Here is a 7,782-nt window from a genome sequence, read left to right on the forward strand (position 1 = left end):
AGGAGGTAGGGAGAGAAGGAGGAGGGGAAGATGGAGAAAGGAGGGGAGGGGAGTGGGAATATTGTCTCTGCGTATGTGGCATGGGATAGCACTTTTTCCTTTCTAAAGTGTAATTGCATAAGCCCTAAAGCCACATTCTATGTTTAAAAGGTATGTGACTCAAGTAGTATTTGATTCAACGAAAATTCAGTGGTGAAACTGCTCTATGGACAAGAAGATGTCTCCATTTGATTTACCTGTCAGTTAACAATTATTCCGTTTTTGGTTTCACTGTGTAAGTTTGGGAACTAAGGCCTGTTATTTGATAGTTTTACCTTCCTATTCACTTATTTGGGTCGGAGTTAATATTTTTTTCTTTTACCCGACTACTTAATTAAGTCTACCCCAATAGTAATAAATTTGGTAAAATTAGAATTTATTCATTTTGGGAAATTTAAAGCTGGATTCTTGATGGTTATCATAGAAATAGGTAGTTTGGACGCGTAATAATGGACCAGTAAAATAGGTTTACTACGAACCTAAAACTGGTTACTTGACAGTTGATCTGGATAATCAATCCTCCCATCGGTCAACCACGATTACTATCAGTCATTGATGCACACGAAGTGGGGACTACTTTTTGGCCTCCTGGCATCACAGAGTCGTGAGCGCGAGTGTGGAGACCAGCACCTACAAGGAGGGGTTGTGAATGCCAACTTCACGGTGAGGTCAGCGGGGACTGTGGCTTTGTGTTTACGCAACAGAGCCCGCTGTGGGGGAACAATTGTTTATGCCTCTCGCTGAGGCCGCCCACACCGTCATCACATCCTGCTGACGCAACGCACACTGCCGACAAATGTAGACTAATCCTGCCTTTTACATTCGTTCGTACAAAAGGTCATATCTGATTATTTTACCCCTGCCATTTATGAATAATTCAGTCCAAATCACTGATCTATCTTCATCTAAGTCAAAGAAGAAAAAATATCTCACTTTAAATCACAGTCCTAAAAAAAGACACGAGGTTGAAGGGATTTCGGTTTCGCTATGGTTTAGCATTTGACATTCTGCATTACCGGTGCGGTAATCATCTCGAAACTCAACCTAATTGTCTGCTAGTGGAATATTTGGTAATGGAAAAGATATCTTAAATCCGGATATTTCAATTTTGAAAGTCAGCCTTGTTTATTATTTTCGCTATTAGTTACAAGATCAGTAGATCAAAGTAAAATTAATTTCTACGTTTGCCTTTTCTTATTAGTTTTATCAAATGTAGTGGCTTCCGTTGTTCAGGTAGGTGAAGCACTGATGGTATTGAATACATCAGTGAAGATACTTCTAAGGAAAATTTGTTTGTTGACATTAGAAGGAGGAATCCTTTTTAAAAGTGCAGTTTTCTTTAAAAGTCGAAACCGCATTTTAAATAATTCATTGGGGCCTCAATCAGCCGCATCATCGTGAAGGCATGCCGTCAAAACCTCGGTATTTTATCTCGTGATTTAAAAGTTGATAGTCAAATTGGGTGGCCGAAAAGCATTTTTAGTCACATGTTCTTGCATAATTTAAAAGTGGAATACCTTTTCTACTTTTATCTCCCTCCAAAATGCTCCGAAGAGATCTGCTTGCATAGGACGCATAACATGAGCTAGAGACTGGTGAATCTTTTTACTTCTCTCAACACATAAACGGGTACCATATTCTAACTAGTCTCCAAAAAATTCAAAAAATAATAGCGCCTTAGGAACAAATACTCAAAATTCGGCTCCAAATATCTCTAAAATACTACTCTCTAAAAAAGAGAATGGTTATACCTCCTATTTTCGTACCTAATAGTTGATTATGTATTGTAAACTAATTATTTAACACTTTTGTCCAATTCGGTAAAGCTTATCATCAACTTCAACTACGTGTCTGCGTCAAACATGAATTGACAGGAGATTTCAGCGAGGTACAGTTTACAGCAGTCCTTTAGGTTTGAGCTTTAGCTAGTCACACAGATATATTTCATTAAACGAAGAATTTGTTTCAAGAGCCTTACCCCACAGCGTTTAATTGTGCATCTCCCCGTAAAACATAAGTGCACCAGCGTTGGGTATGCCTGGGCCTTGTATTTAGGCTAGTAGTTAACAGGATGAGGCACCACCCAACCGCGTCTCCACTCGGTGATTTAGATGAGCGTTAGAGGCGTGATCATGCAGACAGTGTGGTAAAAACACCTCGATGGTGGTGGTGGTGGTGACGGCGGTGGCAGTGGCAGTGGTGCTGTTAGCCACGAGGTAACCTTGGTTGCATGCGTACGTGCGTGTGTGCGCGAGTGCGTGCGTGCTTGCACGCTCACGATCGAGGCTTTTCCAAGGCCGTGATGAAAGTCTGCTGCTGCTGCTGCTACTACTACTGCTTCTCCTATTGTTTCCAGGTTGTTATTGTTGTCGTCGTTGCCTGTGTGCATGCGTGTAGTTATGCTAATTGGTGGGCACTCCCAAGCCCTCGACACTCCAGCGTCCACGCCACCCTGCACTAAGCTCGTTTTCGCGTACGCCTAATGCGAATTTGGTGGTGATAACTGCCCTTTCCCCCGTCTTCCCTCCCTACTTCGGACGGTTCTTGTACTATCGCACAATTTTTTTGCATGATTTAGGCATAAAATTTTAGGGGCTTGGTAGCAAATGGCATCAAGTGCTTCTTTTTCAAGAAAAGGATTCCCACGATGCCAAGATAAAGAAGAGAGCGACAAGTCTTCCAAAGATTATTTACCGACTAATTAACGCGATCAAGGCCATTTATCTTGTCACATTAAACCTCTCAAGTCTTGAGATGACTGCATCTCCCTTACTCTTATCTGCTTAGCTAATGAGTAGTGTGGATTAAGGACGCCTGACATAATGGACCTATTCAAAGCACCGGCTAACATACTCCATTACAAATACTTCGCGCCTCCGAGTTTCGAGGGCTCCTCTGTACCATTGCATTAAGGTTTTCTACAGCAAAACTTATTTAAAGAAAGATGGATTAGTGGATTACAAATTGGTTTACAGACTAATCAGTAGTCTGATACATAACCTCAAACTTGTTCTTTCATTAATGAGGAAAGTTGGTTATAGTTGTTAATACCAATGAATGCCAATGTGAAATTGCAGAGGCTCCTTCCCTAATTACACAAAATATATCATTCCCAATTATCCAGATCCAATTTATATAAAAGGGCGACTAGTTAAGACTTATATCTCAAATTCGCCCATTTTGCCATATCTAGGGCTCTAAAACTCACCTTTCCTATTCATTCCTCCTCAGCATTCTTCAGTGAGAAGATAGCCTCGCTAGATTTGAACAGGAAAAGCCACACCAACACCTATTTTGGTGGCTGTTCCCTAAGCTCATACATCCACGATTTGGCATAAAGATAGGCTTTTAGTACGGCCAAAAAGAGCTTTGGTTTTGTACTAGTAGGAGCATTTAGGATAGCGCCTTCTTTTCGGTGTCTAATCAGTAAACCCGAAACTTTTTTAATTCCTGCAAACTCCAACTACCAGTAGGGTGTTTTGTCGTTGTCCAGCTTTGTCACCAGAATTCCAACAAAATGCGGCATTTGCATAGATTTCTTTTCGTGCATTTCATCCATTTTTGCCATACACTGCTACCGTCTGCTATCACCTACAAGAAAGTTTGCCTACAAAGCCAATACGAATTTTTACTAGGTTTTTTCATTATCTCATTCTTTTTGGTGGATAAAAACACACCGCAGAGTAGTATTTAGACTAGCATTTAGTTCACATCTTAAAAACACGTAATTTCCATAGCACCTCTCCTCCAAGTGCTCAATGACCGACGTAATAGGCGAGGACGCGAAAAAACGCATTTGCCTCTTCACTGCGTCAGAGGTTTCGTAGTCATTACAACGCATTGGAGGCGAAAGTCGCAAGTACCGCTTAGAATTCCAACTGTTACGTATTGGAATGCCTTAGGTCAGGACTAAGTTTATTGGAACTGCAGATCAGCTAATCCTTTGCGTCAGAATCAATCTTAACTCAAAGTTAGGTCCTTCACATAGTCGACTCATCCTTAAAGGGTGAAATCGCTAATCTTTCATCACTTTAACGTGCGCTCATCCATCGTACATCCCTACCTAACACTTCAATCTGTAACGCTTTGGATTTTTTATTATTTTAAAATATAACAATTTTTAAGACAAACCGAGATCAAAATATGAGCTTCAGCAGCAAAATTGCTGCCACACTTGCAGTATTAAAATCACCTAAACCTTAAGTATTCAACCAAATAATTTTAACTTCACACGATCTGTACTGCATTAATCTTATTTCTAACTGGCGTAAGAAGAACAATGATCTTGAGTTACCCGATTATTAAAAGCTAGTGTAAAATTTGTGCAGCGGGACCGCAGGGAGATATTCTGCACTCTTCAAGGTCGTGTCAAAGTGGAGTGTGTAGTTAGCTGGGTTGGGATGAGTTGCCGACGTGCGCTTTTAATGGCGCAAAAAGCGGAGGCTTTTCTCACGTCAAAGGTGGGGCAGCAGTGTCACGGGCACCTCATAGAGTAATGACAGCGGAAGCCTGTTTGATGTGAGGCGTCTTGAAGCAAAACACGCAAACAACCACACACACACACACACACAGTCATGCACACACGCGTTTGAAGTAGTGGGTGCCTAGTCTGACTTGCAAAATCCTGGGGTGTGTTTAACAGTTTGTGGGAATTTTTAGGATTTGAGGCCTCTCATGACCAGCGTTGTGCACTCATTCACTGCCACTTTATTTCCACTCTTTTTGCTTAGTTGTAGAACCTTTCGAACGCACCGGTAGTCATCTTTGACGTCTATTTATCACACACAATGTCTGTCCATATTATCAACAATGTCATTCATTGTTAAGACGTTAAATGCAGAAAAATTATCCCAGTTGTACCTGAATATCACTTCATTCCTTTCCCTTATTTGACTCAATGCAGGAGACGTCTACGCTAGAAAAGCAGCGGCGGGACACAAGTAAATGTCCAGCCTGTCTGAGATCTTTAGTGCGGACACGATCTCAACTAAAGGAATCAAAAAGCCACCGAAAAAATTAATGATTTACTAAATAATTGAACTGAGGTTATTAAACAGGACTGAGTCTATAAGGAGGAAAGTAAACACTATCAAGTCCCGTTCAGTCATTTTTTAAGGAACCCCCAGCCAAGCACACGAATCCTACTTGGAGTGCTGCGGTGCCATCTGAGTAGGCTCGGTCTTAGAATGATTCCCTGCTTGACAAGTGCATAAACATAGGCATAAATCAGCAGTGTGAATGGGGAGCTTTTCTGACAATTACCGAGGTGTATGGGTGCCTTGCACCCTAAATATACAGATGGGTGTATGTGACGCAAGGCCCCCGAGTGCCTTGCATTAGCGTTGCTTTGTCAAGTAAAATTACCACTAAATTTCCACTCTCAAAGCCGGGGACACTAGTCTTAAACGTCGTCGTACAATCTTATAACGAGGTAGTTTTAGGGTAGGAGGAGAGCAGGAAAGCAATGGGATGAAACGGTTTCCATGCGCTCCCAGCAAGCAAAAACACTCAACTGGATGCAGTTTGTATGCGGTCAGACTAGGCGCATTCATACGGTGTACAGAACAACACGGCACCCTTTGGATGGTGAGTCAACCAAGCTACTGACCCAGTGGTCTGTGCATACACACACACACACACACATTCACTCCAAGTGTGTGCGTGTGTTTGAATGAGTGAGTGCTTGCTTGCTTGTTTGCCTGCCTACCAGCCTGGCTGCCTGCGCATTTGTGATGATGCTGACCCGATTCTCATTCTCTCTCGCTCCGTCTCCCTGCAATTTCTCCATTTCCGGTGATTCATCGCTCCATCCATCCCTCCCTCCCACACGAATAAAGGCACATGCTCAGGGTTCTGCAGCTCTCCTCAAACAAGCACTCATGCATATGTAAGCTGCATCGGTGAACACACATACACAGTCATAAATTCCGTGTCTGTTTGAAAATATCCATATCCAAGCCCCTGTTTCTCTGTCTTGTTGAACCTCTGATTTACTGATTAGCCGCGATACACGAGGTCAAGGGGTCAGCTATTAACGGCATGAACAATAGGACTTATTGGGGTGTTACAATTCATGTGATTAGTTCTGAGTGGAAAATATCCCTCTACAGTCTAGTCAATTGACAAGTGATTGACAGTTGTGTGGTAAAATTTTGAGACAACTACTTTATGTAAGATAAGACTATGATTTGACCATCCTTTTGAAGTGCAGCTATCATTGCAGGCCGGTTTCGTTTTAGCTCACTTAAAACCAACTTCCCGTATTATATCTGTTGCCTAGTCACATATTCTAGCGGTTAAGTTGTTTCAAGAAATCGACCAAACTTCCGCTCTATTTTCCTATTTTTTTCAATGCCAACGATGTAAGTGGAAGTTTCAATTTAAAAGAGGATACTCTTTACAATTCTGCACTTTTGGCCTTACATCGACATTATCTCGTCAGTGGAAAGTTACCCTACCTAGCTAAGTTTCTGATTTGTCGATTTACCTTAAAACGACCCAAAGTTCTGTGGAAAGCACGAAATCACAAAATATTTTGCCAATACTAAACCTATTACCTTGTATTTTCAAAGTTCATCAGGTTTAAAACAAAACCACAAATCGTACATACATGACCCCCTAACCTAAAGGGAAACTAAACCGAATTGACACTCCCATGGAATAAATCAGAAACTCTGAGTTTCGTGGAATAAGAAAGGCATGGGCATTGCATAATCGAAGTATTCTCAGATTGAAGAATACCCTCTCGGGGGTAGGGATATAGCATGCAAGATGAAAGGAGGACTATGACGTCCTTCATGTGAAGAGGAAATTTCATATGCAGTTAGGAGATGCAGTAATTTGTTATGCAAGAACCCACATACACACACTTTCACCCATCCTTTCTCTTAATCGCTCACTAGCTCGCTCGCTCGCTTGTTCACCAGGTAACTGACCTGCTTGTTTATCTGAACATCTCTTCCCCCCATATTTGGTCATCTCCCAGAATAAAAAGGACTGAAAAGACTTCATATAAGGAATAGGAGAGTGTTGAAGTTAAGATTAGCGTAAGTCGGGAGCTGCCAGGCTGCTTTGTGAGTCACTAAGATGTAGCGGTTTCTAGTCTCTCGGGGACAAATAATTGAAAGCACTAAAAAAGGAAGAACCCAAAGGACTTTCGAATTGAGGTAATACCTCTCAGGCTATCCTATTCCCATTCTCAATTTGAGGTAAAAGAGGTCCATGAGCTTGAAGATTCCTGTTTTTGGGGTAACAAGAGGTAATTAAATCACCAACGCGCCCAGTGTACAAGTCTCCGCTATTGAAAAAAAGCCAAGCCACCAAAGCATAGCGCATCGCATCGCAAAGCAACGGTCTAGACATGAGAGCGCCCGCGGACGTGGAGACATGGTAATTTACCTCTTCTTTCTGTCCCTACCACCACAGTGTACCCGCCTTGTCACTGACGTGGCGGTTTTTTGCAAGTACACACCAGTCTCAATTTGGAGGCTTTGATGAATGGCCTTTCACTGCCTGATAAGCCTTGAAATCGTCGCAGTATCCGCAGTAAGCGTTGTCGGCTTAACGGGTGCATTTTGGGGGCAAGATAGTAGAGGAAACAAGCAATAATTTGCCTTCTGAGCCGTTAATTTTGATCTAAGGGATATTCCAACGCCTTAATCTTCTAAGTTTCCCCACACAAATCCCCTAAGTTCCAGCGATACCTTTAAAATATTTGAAGTAATCATTTACACTATTTGATTT

The sequence above is a fragment of the Echinococcus granulosus genome, assembly GCF_000524195.1.
Source record: "Echinococcus granulosus chromosome Unknown EG_S00023, whole genome shotgun sequence".
Lineage (NCBI taxonomy): Eukaryota > Metazoa > Platyhelminthes > Cestoda > Cyclophyllidea > Taeniidae > Echinococcus > Echinococcus granulosus.